The following is an 11,513-nucleotide window of genomic DNA, read 5'->3' on the forward strand; positions in this document are numbered from 1 at the left end:
CACCCTCTCTTCATTCCTCATCCTCAGCTCCTCCAGCCATCCAGCCAGCTGTATCATCGTAGACCGCGCTGATATCTCCACTTGTACAAAATGGGGCTGTCAAAAACGCCGGTGCAAATTTGCTGTCGAAGAAGCTCAACCATCAAGCACCTATATTTTCCTTCAATGAACGCCACATATTCAAAACATGAAAAACAATCCTCAACGGGTCCATGCGAGGGACGACAAACATGGGGCATCGAGTTGGAAAGAAACAATCCCAGCGACGCCGCCGCCCTTCGGTCTGATATCTGTGTCTGTTTCATTTGCAGAGCAGTGAGTGAAAGTGAATAATTTTGCGTGGCACACGTGATGATCTCTCACAGCCCGCCTAATGTGCGGTGGTTCGGAATGAGTGGATTTATTGGAAACAATAATAATAGCTCTGATCCGAGTGTAACGTTAAGAAGAATGTTCATGTTCAACTTATCTCACGATAATGGCCATTAAAACAATTTGGATTGGCCTACAGGCATTTGTGATTGATTCCTGAAAGTCTGCCTGGCACCAGTCAACAGCAGCATCAAAATATTTATCCTTGCAATCATATTTGTATGTGGGGGGATGACACTGACAAATATGTGACTCCAATACGTTGTTTTGTCAGGTGCCATGCCCACTTCAAGAAATAAACACCTCGGGCCAAATAGATGTCCCCCGGTGTCCCTTCAGGGGGGAAAAAAAAGGGCGGTCGTGACATTAAAGCATTACCACATCGTAACTCACCATTTACTTCCACAAAGAAGTAAACAAATCCTCTTTCTGTCATAACCCATCTTTGTTTAAAAAACAAAAAAACAAAAAAAACAACTTGTTTTGCTCTCATGCTGTTGCGTCTTAAACAGCCGCACAAAGCCGGAGGTCTTGGCTAAAAACGGGGCCTTCTTCTTTAGTTTTCGACAAACAAATTCGACATTTACTTTGTAAAACACTTGACAAACTTAATAAACACTCTCGCTCGACTGTCCCTGCTGCTCGATCAAAATGCGGGGATGAAGAAACGAGTAAAGAAATAGTTAAACACCTCGGGCCAAATAGATGTCCCCCGGTGTCCCTTCAGGGGGGAAAAAAAAGGGCGGTCGTGACATTAAAGCATTACCACATCGTAACTCACCATTTACTTCCACAAAGAAGTAAACAAATCCTCTTTCTGTCATAACCCATCTTTGTTTAAAAAACAAAAAAACAAAAAAAACAACTTGTTTTGCTCTCATGCTGTTGCGTCTTAAACAGCCGCACAAAGCCGGAGGTCTTGGCTAAAAACGGGGCCTTCTTCTTTAGTTTTCGACAAACAAATTCGACATTTACTTTGTAAAACACTTGACAAACTTTATATACACTCTCGCTCGACTGTTCCTGCTGCTCGATTAAAATGCGGGGATGAAGAAACGAGTAAAGAAATAGTTCTGCCTCCACAAAAAAACAAAAAAAACAACTTGTTTTGCTCTCATGCTGTTGCGTCTTAAACAGCCGCACAAAGCCGGAGGTCTTGGCTAAAAACGGGGCCTTCTTCTTTAGTTTTCGACAAACAAATTCGACATTTACTTTGTAAAACACTTGACAAACTTTATATACACTCTCGCTCGACTGTTCCTGCTGCTCGATTAAAATGCGGGGATGAAGAAACGAGTAAAGAAATAGTTCTGCCTCCAACAGAGCCACGTGATTGATCGTCGCCAACAACAAAATGAGCAGCAACTAGAATCAGCTAATGTGAAGTAATTGCACATTAAATGTCAAATCAATGGAATGTATAATTGTCATGAAGTTTGGTAAGTATTTGACCAGCCTACGTGCCACAGTAAGCTAGCTAGCTTAACTTCACAGTGAACACAGCTAGCTCTGGCAGATGAAGGTAAATGTTGTAGATGTGTGTCTTCATGTTGCAAACCTTGTATGTGGCTAGTTTGTTTTTCCCACTTTCATCGAAAAGCTCAGCCTTCAATTCAAATGTCCCCCGTGACACATACTCAACGAGGCAGCCTCAGCCCTCGTCTCGTAGCATAGCCTAACGGCTGGGTTTATAAGTTATTGGCGAGCATGACGTAAAAACATGTTTGTTTGGTTTTTTTTTTTGTTTTTTTGTGTTTTTAAACAAAGGCACATTATGTTAAAATATTGATTTTCAAATATTCACAAAATGACTTGGTTAAGGAGTTCAAGTCAAAGTCAAGCTCAGCCTCAGTTTTAGCGAAGCAAATTGAAAGTCATCCATCCATTTTTGTTATCCGTTTATCCTCACGAGGGTGGTGGGTGTGCTGGAGCCTATCCCAGGCATCTTCGGGCAGTCGACGGGGTACACCCTGAACCGGTCGCCAGCCAATCGCAGGGCACACATAGACAGACAACCATTTTAGGCTTACATCAAGGCACAATTTAGCCTGCCATGCATGTTCGTGGGAATGTGTACCCGGAGAAAAGCCACGCAGGCACGGGGTGAACATGCAAACTCCACACGGGAAGGCTGGAGCCGGAGTCCAACCCTGCACCTCTGCACTGTGAGGGGGACATGCTAACCAGCCTACCACTACGCCACTTCGACAGTCATAAAATCAGTAACTTGACTCATATGACACGTCTTCCTGCACCTCTGCTTTTTGGAAGGGTGAACTCGAAGGACTGTTTTGGTCCAATTCTCATTTTAGTTAGTAGCAACAACAGCAGTCCAGAAAAAAAAACAAAACAAAAAAAAAAAAGACCAAATTGTCATTCAGTTCTGCATCTAACAATAAATTATGTGGTCAATGAAAACCTTACTTCTGTTATTTATGATATTTCTCAAGTTTCAATTCAAAGCCATAATTCAACCACCTTCACAGGGACATTCCAACAGCAATTTGGATTCCGTGCAAGATTCATTATTTGAAAAATACGACCACTTGCCCTGTCCATACTAATGACAGTCCAAGCTCATTTCTTTTCCGAGCCAGTTGTGGAATCCCTTTTCCTGATCACTTGGGCAGGAGTTTCAGTGAAAGCAAACATTTCTGTCAAGGAAACCTTGTCCCGCCCCCGGCCCCCACTGCCCCTTTTTAAAGTCAAGTCACATTAAACACACACACACATTGGCCACCGACCACGCCAGGCCATCCACACATTTCCACCTGAGCGGCGCGCACGCAAAAAGTCCTCTCTCTGCTGCAGGCAACAGTTGCTGATGCGCCTCTATTTCCATCCTGCTCCCTATTTGCTTTCAAGTGCCTCGCCTTCCTGTGTCGACGAGTTTGCCCATCTTCCTTGGGGGTGTGCACGTCTCCTGAGCCTCTCTCGGTTTATCTGCCGGTTTCATTTCACCAGACTCTTATTTTAAAGGCCAGGCACCCGCGAGGGTGTTAAGAGAGGTGGATGTGCAAAACGGGGATGAAGTCGACTCACTCTGTAGCCTGCGCCGCTGTGAGCGTTGCAACCGCAACACGAAAGACAAACGACACAGTGGCGGAGTCAAACGGTCAAGTGGAAGAAGCGGCAGCGATCAACATCTTCAATCGTCATGTTGCGTTGACGGATGAATGGCTGCCTCATCTGCTCAGGCACGCGGCGTATCATTTGATTACGTTCCGAGTGCTTTTTTTTTTTTTTTTTTGGGGGGCTTTTGTGTGCATGAGTACTTGGGAGAGGGGCTGCAAATTGCACCAAAGCTATTTTTTTTCTTTTGTTACTAATGTACACTAAGTGACGTTAAAACTTGAATGACTCCAACAATGGAACTCAGACAATGAAATGGCTCCGCGGTAGAAAGGCAAGCTGAGAAATCCAGTGAATAATTGAGATTGCGGGGACACTTTCTGCTTGGTTTGTGCTGTTGTCAGGGCGTGTTTCTGTTCATCTGACCATTTCGATTGATGCATTTGATAAGTTTCGATTCCTCAGTGAACAACATCTGAGAACAAATGAAAAGTGTTCAGCCTTCAACAATTTTTTTTCCCGTTCTGACTCAATGCTTTTCACACATACGGCACATCAAGATTGTCTTGCGTGGCGCTTGACTATTCACGCGACAATTCCCGCATGCATTTGTTCACGCAGCCACATTGGCAGTCGAGTCGGGTCAGCCCGGCAACGACTAACATTGAAGAGCGGCGATGAAACCAACGTTTACTCGTCAACGTTCCGTCCAAGTCAATTCACATCTCACTTTGATGAAAAGGACATAATGAGATACTGGACATGCGCAAGCTGGACACAAGATTGGACATGACTGATCTATGAGAGCCCCCGCCCCCTTTCCGACTATCACGACAGCAGATAGGGACAGTGCCCCGGCTGGATCAGCAGTACCCCAGATATCGACACTTATGTCTTTAAGTTTCTCTCTCACGATGTTCCACCCTGAATTTGGTCTGAAAACAGGGAGAAATAATCACGAACGGCGACTGTGTGCTGTTTCCTCAGCAGACTTTACGTGTGCGTACAATTTCCAGTCCATTCCAAAGGAAAAACAGTCCACTAAGTCTTTTACATTTGCTTGAAATAAAACGGTCTCATTTTATTTGCAGTCACTTCTTTCTTAAATCAATGATTTCTGCTCAACAAGAAATGCTTTACATGGTGACATGTTTTACAAACCTCGCAATGTCTAATATTCAATGTAACATCAACAAGCTGCGATCTTCTTAGAACAGTCACGCTAGGCTGACATTTAGCTCCAAAGATAACTACCCATAGCTGAGCAACCTTCCTGTATTAGCAAATAGGGGATGCGCGCGAACACGTAGTTGTCCTAATATTGTATTTATCCTTTTTATCCTCAGCAATACAATATTAAACCTGTAATGTTCTCCAATTTCCTTCAAATTAAAAATAAAATACATTTGTCAGACGTAAATGTTTTCACTTCTTAAGTGAAAACATTGCGCATGAAGTCAACATTTCGATTCGAGCCCGCTTCATCAGTTGATGCTTAAAAATGAGACAGCTCCTGTGCGACCCAAGTATTTGTCCTTTTTTTAGGTAGGGTACTCACGCCAAAAAAAAAAAAAAAAAAAAACGCTTTCACTTGTCCAGCTGTCATCTTCCTGAAATTAACTTTGTCCAGACATTATAAAATGCATAACTGTCATGCTAGTGTATCGTGTTAACACTAAGACAAAAAAATACAACTCTGATGATGGTGTGAAGTGTAAAAAGAAGTCAACCACGCCAACGACAACAAGGATGATGCTTAAAAATGAGACAGCTCCTGTGCGACCCAAGTATTTGTCCTTTTTTTAGGTGGGGTACTCCCCCCAAAAAAAAAAAAAAAAAAAATGCTTTCACTTGTCCGGGATGCAAAATGACACTTGTTAGGATTCATTAGCGAGCGGCCTCGCCAGCCAACGACAGCCGTTTGGCTGGAATGACCGTCGTTAGCATCCGTCCGCTTGTCACAATGGTCAGAGAGGCAGCTGCGAGCCAAAAGTAACAAAATATTTCGGAAGGGACGGAAGGACAGCATTGCATATGCCGTGTTCCGAGACGGCTCGTCAACCTTGACGTGGATGGCCTCTTTCACTCCCCTCTCTGGCATCTGTCTTCTCCGTGCGGCGTATGTCCGTTTTGGTCCTCAAAATAGTGCTTGCTCCTCTTTGAGGTGAGAGGTACACAGCTGAGTCTCGCTCGGCCTGACGAGTTCTCCCGTCTTTGCCATGACAAGTGCCGCTGTGCCGGATTGTCTCCCTGTGTGTGGCCCATTTATTCTCGGTGCAATATTTTCCTCCCAGTACCTCTCCACATCTTCGGCTCTGTTTACGCTCGCTGCCTAGTATTTTCTTCACATCCATTAACACCCTCCGGCCAATTTCCCCACAGTCCCCTTTCCGCCATCGGGTTTTCTCTGCACATCATTGCGAAATCTACCTTTCAGTCGGTGCTCCTGCATGGTCTGATGAGCTCCTTCTGTGTTTATGCTCAGTGTGTTTTATTTCTATCACCCGCCATCATGAAAGTCATTGCTTTATGTAAGGGTTCACTGGCCCCACCCAGAACCACTCACTGCGCCGGCTCTCACGGGGGACCAGGCCTCTGAAGATTACACTTCACTGGGCAAGTTTGCTCTCTGCAGGCCTTTTTCCTGCAGATGTGGCTAATGCAACCTATTATCACTGTGCCCGGCAACCCCCATTTATGTCTTCTTTTCCACTCCATTTTCTTCCGTTATTCAATGCTACGTGCTGTTATGTGCGGTAACATCGCCTTTTTACCGAGGACTAGAGGACACGAGAGCTCCATCCATCCATCCATCCATCCATCCATCCATCCATCCATCCATCCATCCATCCATCCACTCACACGTCCCGACAGTCTACACAGAAAGAATTCAAACCCTCAACCACAGAGCTGTGAGTTGGATGTGCTATTCACTCACCCAACGTGCCACGGCTCATTGTACCCCTTGAGACTCGCATTAAAATGACGTGTGTAAACAAACACAGAATAACACGACAGCCGCACAACACACCCCCTCTTCGCGAGTTTGATATTTGGCTTGAAAAGATCTTTTTGATGCTTGGTGAACTGCAACGGTCAAAAGTGGGAAGTCGTACTTCAATTTTTCAAAAGAAATGTAATCAGTTTGGATATGTCGGATAGTCGTGAAACCTCCGCGCTTGGTATTTAATCTGCGTTTAGTGCCGCCCTGTTGACATTTATTTTGTCCCAAAATGTTTCTATTCATGCTGTATTTGTAAACGGTGTCGACGATCCCACCGAGGTTGTTTTGTTTGGTTCAGCGGCCACCTGGTGAAAGTGGTCGGTTGGAGAAGCTCTAAGGCCATTGCAAGTCAAAACTCAAGCTGTGCCGGCCAGGTGGAGAGAGCAGCAAGGGGTCGGCACCTCGCATCACCTTGTTAAGCTCCTCAGCCAGCCAGCTCATCTTACGCCTCAAAGCGAGGAGCACTTTGGAGGTCACCGTGCTCACTTTTGCTCTCGCAGATGGCCAGGACTCATCTTCATTTGAACTTGGTAGGAATAAGCAGTTGTGCATGTGAACCTGATAAAACCAATGCTCTTCTTCTCCTTTTCTTGATTCAATCGTTGGGATGTCGCTATTTTGTCTTGATGCAATACAAATCATTCAAAGGATGGCTAGAATGTTTCGAGCACACGCCAAGCTCACTTTTTTAAAATTTTGCATTCTCCTGAATTCACACCCTCAAACTGCCCCACTTGATCCACGTTGCATTTTGTCCGCCAATTAAAATGCACATTTTCTCCATTGGATTTTCTTCCTCATCTGCTCCCTAACCCTCGCAAGTCTTTTGGCTCACAGCTGCGACTGCAATACAGCTGCGGCGACACACATGACCGTCCCCACGAGGCGGGACTGACTATTTTATGGTCAATGTAGCAAATGGCAGTCAGGTAACACGACTTCTTCTTCGTAACGTGACTAAAATGCAACAGATTAATAATGGGACAAAAACAAAGGAAGGGAAATGGAAACCAAAGGGCAAAGCCGAATTTGCTAAACAGCCCCAGACAAGTCGCACAGATGGGACAAAGCCGCAAAAAACTGGGGCAGGCTGCCAGCTGATTGGCTGACGTCACGCTGTCTGCGATTGGCTGGGTAGAGCAGACTGATGTTCATGTTATAATATCAGGGATGAAAGGTACAATTTTCAAATGGAGCAAAACATTCTCAACATCCACCTCTCAATCCATTATCTGAACATCTTTATCCACAGGAGGGTCGGGGGCGTCCCAAAGCCGTCTTCAGGCAGCATGCGGGGGACACCCTGAACCGGTCGCCAGCCAATCGCAGGGCACACGTAGACAAACAACCATTCGCGCTCACACACACCGAGGGACAATTTAGAGTGTCCAATCAACCCGCCATGCGTGGTTTTGGAATGTGTACCCAGCGAAAAGCCACACACGAATGCCGGAATCGAACCCTGCACTTTTGCACTGTGAGTCCGAATGTGCTAACCACTCGTCAACCAACCGTGCCGCCTACATTCTCACCATTTGATTTGAATTCCATCGTACTTTTATGAAGTAAGTCTTTCATTTCTTTGATGCAACCGTATCACAGTAATATCTGGTAAGCATTTTCATTGTTGTTTTTTTTTTCTCCCCCACTCAGACAGAATACTGTAAATGGTTGTAGTTTTATGAAATAAGTCTTTCATTTCTTTGATGCAACTGTGTCACAGTAATATCTGGTAACCATTTTCGTTGTTGTTGTTTTCTCCCCCACTCAGACAGAATACTGTAAATGGAAGAAAAGCCTTCCTTGGAAATACTGCGCAGGCCAATCACTGAGCGCTGACAATAAACTGGATGAAAATGGAATTCCTTGTCCATTTTGACTGGCACCATCTGCAGGGATGTGAAGGAGATCCAGCTTCTCGCTCAGGGTTAGTTCAGCAGTCTCCGACTGGTTGTGTCAATTTCATGTGACATATGGACAAAATAAGCACTGCAGAGAATTTAGCCCCCAATGTATTGCCGTTTAAAAGAAATACGGTTCATTAAATGTCTGTATTTTTAAAAAAGTACAGCAACAACAACAAAAAAAAAATGTATTGATTGGTAGCGACCAATTCTGTGACACATGATTTTTCTCACCTGACAGAACAGAATCACAGCCTTTACTGCGGCCGCAACTGGAGCAGAATGGCCGATGATGATGTCAGTCATCTGAAAGCCAGAACATGAAGCGAGCGCGCCGTTTTCAGACATGCCACAATTGATGTTTCACCCGCACCGCCGTCACACTCTTGTCAAGTGGAGTGCTGAGAGAAATCGGGGTGCAGAGAGCAGACGGTGACTCTTGTCTCCCCCTCTCGTATGACGCCTGCTTCGTCTTTGTGAGTTTGTCAAAGGGAAAACGACATCGTCTCCACAATCGGTTTTGGGCATCAAAATTGAGTCTCGTGGGAGAAAGCAAAGGACAGTCATGGCAAGGCACCATGAACAGAAACGTGGTCTGTCTGTCACTTTCTGAGATGAATGACATTGATTATTTAATCGGTGTAATATACGTTTCCGCACATATTTTCCCAAGGTGGTGGGCCGATATCATCGTAAACTGGAGAAAATGAACAAGACGAGGACTTGCCCGGTTCTCACGTTCACCCACTGTTGGCGTGCATCCGTTTCCATTTGAGCACTGAATTTCCTCACGTTGATGGTTCTCATTTTTTTCAACTTGCAACATATGTGTGCCACCATTTGAAAATATGACTTGCTCCTCAGAACCCTTGAACGTATCCATCAGTGGCAAAACTATTACGGGGGTGAAATGAAAGGCGGGCGCCGCCGTGAAATCTTGTTTACACTGCGGTATTTGTTCAAAACAGGGCTGGAGTGTGGCTTGACACAGAGCAGATCCCGCAGATACTTGAATCTCTACACAAGAGAGTCAACATGATCAAGGTCATTTTATTTTTGTTTGGTTTTGATCTACTGGTGTGTTTTTTTTTTTGTATTTTTGGAACAAATGCTTCAGTTTTTGATTTTCTTTTAGATTTTATTGCCTCATGGCCAGAAGTTTTTGTTGCTGTCTTTTGTCTGCCAGGATATGGACAGGTCCCCATCAACTTGATCAGGCCGTTTGGTACCAATTTTGCGCCTTCCCAACCAAGGACCTCAAATGCCAGACTCTCTTATGTCTTATGAGATTGCTCTATAAAATTATATAAATATATCTATATCTATACATAGAGCTGTAGATCTCTCTCTTTCTCTCTCTCTCTCTCTCTGATGCATTCATTTCCTGAAGTCCAGCGAAATGGAACCATTTCATCATATAACTTTCCCATTTCTATTTTCATATCTTATTTATTCCCTGGTGTGATTGTTGGGCAATTTAAATACGTGATTTACAAATACGATGCATGTAAAAACAACAACACACACACACACACACACACACACACGCACGCACGCACGCACGCACGCACGCACGCACGCACGCACGCACGCACGCACGCACGCACGCACGCACGCACGCACGCACGCACGCACGCACGCACGCACACACACACACACACACACACACACAAAAGGGGAATTGCTCAATAAATAATTCTCTCATTCCTCCTCGACTTTATTAAAACAAGATTTTTATAAACGTGTTGGTCTCACCTTAATGACTACCAAGTCCTAAGATCACCCGAGAGAGCCACAGCAATTAGTGAAAAGATCATTCCAAGGGTTTTCAAAAGGATGAGGAGCCACTCCGGGCCTGGAGATGTGCTTCGACAGTAGCAGTGATGGATTGCAGCATTTCGGGATTGACTCGCGGGAACTCTCCGCTCCATCACCGAAGACAACATTTGACAGATTAACTCAACAAGCAAGGTGCTTTATTCAAATGAGCGTATTATCACAAAAATCTCAATTCGCAAAGATAAATTGCAATTTCGCCCTCACTTGATGCCGTCTGCTCGAGAGCCACTCCACAAGCGCCACTTGAAGAAAAACGACCAACATCTTCCCAATATGAATGCTTGCCATTCACTGTTCCGAAATGGCAGAGATCAAACACCCGCACCGCGAATGCAATTTCATTTTTGCAAGCTATTACATGAAGCTGAAAGAGATACAAACTGTTTCTTAACTTTCAAAGGCTGTACTTATCTCTCGTGTATCTCAGAGAGCACGTTATGAGATCTGGGGTTACAATCGATTCAAAATACTAAGCGCCTACGTCATCACCTGGGAGTCAACAAAGGTTGAATCATTCAGAAAGCTCGATTATCTAACAGGCTAATAATTAGAAATAATGAGAAAGGTTGATTTCTCTCAGCCATAAATTCAACAGGAACGCATGATAAAACCTTCAGACTTCCCAATTGTTCCCGCTGTGTTCCTTTAGCCGCTTGGATAAAGTGAGCTGAGCGTATTATTGCCTGGTTGCCCAACATGCATCTGTTGTACAGCTCAATTCCAGATTACAATATTTTTTCTTTCCTCCGAGAGAAAAAAAAAATGGATGACTGTAATGGTGTAACGTATACGTGACAAGAACATTCAAACAGGACGCTTTGAAAGATCCATTCCCGATGCAGGCTACGTATTTTGCCCCTAATGAGACGTCGTCGTCAGTGCTCCTTGATTAGGATTCCTCAGTTTGGATCAGAGAACAATTTCCACCCCCGTTTTGCTCAATGACCCTGTTTTCTGCCCGTTTTTCTCTCCTCCGTGGGCATAAACAGACAGTCATGGCGTTTGCCTTTCCCTTCCCCCCCATCGCTGTTCTCTCACATGGCTCAGTAGCTTGGCTTGACAGCTCCTCCGCTCGTCGGTTCATTTGGTGGGAGTTGAAAGCCTTTCGCAGCTCTGGGCTTTAGACTGATAGAAACCTCCCTTTACCTTTTGCCCTCAGGCGATGAGAGGAAGGGAATGGGGTTAAAGCTATCCTGGTCGGGTCGACTAAATGGAACATGATCCAGAGAAACACAGAAAATTAATTCCAACAGAATTGACTGACGAAAGGGGAACAGTGTTTGACTTTTGATGATGAGTATTCCACATGCAGGACATGTGGT

This window comes from Hippocampus comes, unplaced genomic scaffold (assembly GCF_001891065.2).
Source record: "Hippocampus comes isolate QL1 unplaced genomic scaffold, H_comes_QL1_v1.1 scaffold21, whole genome shotgun sequence".
Lineage (NCBI taxonomy): Eukaryota > Metazoa > Chordata > Actinopteri > Syngnathiformes > Syngnathidae > Hippocampus > Hippocampus comes.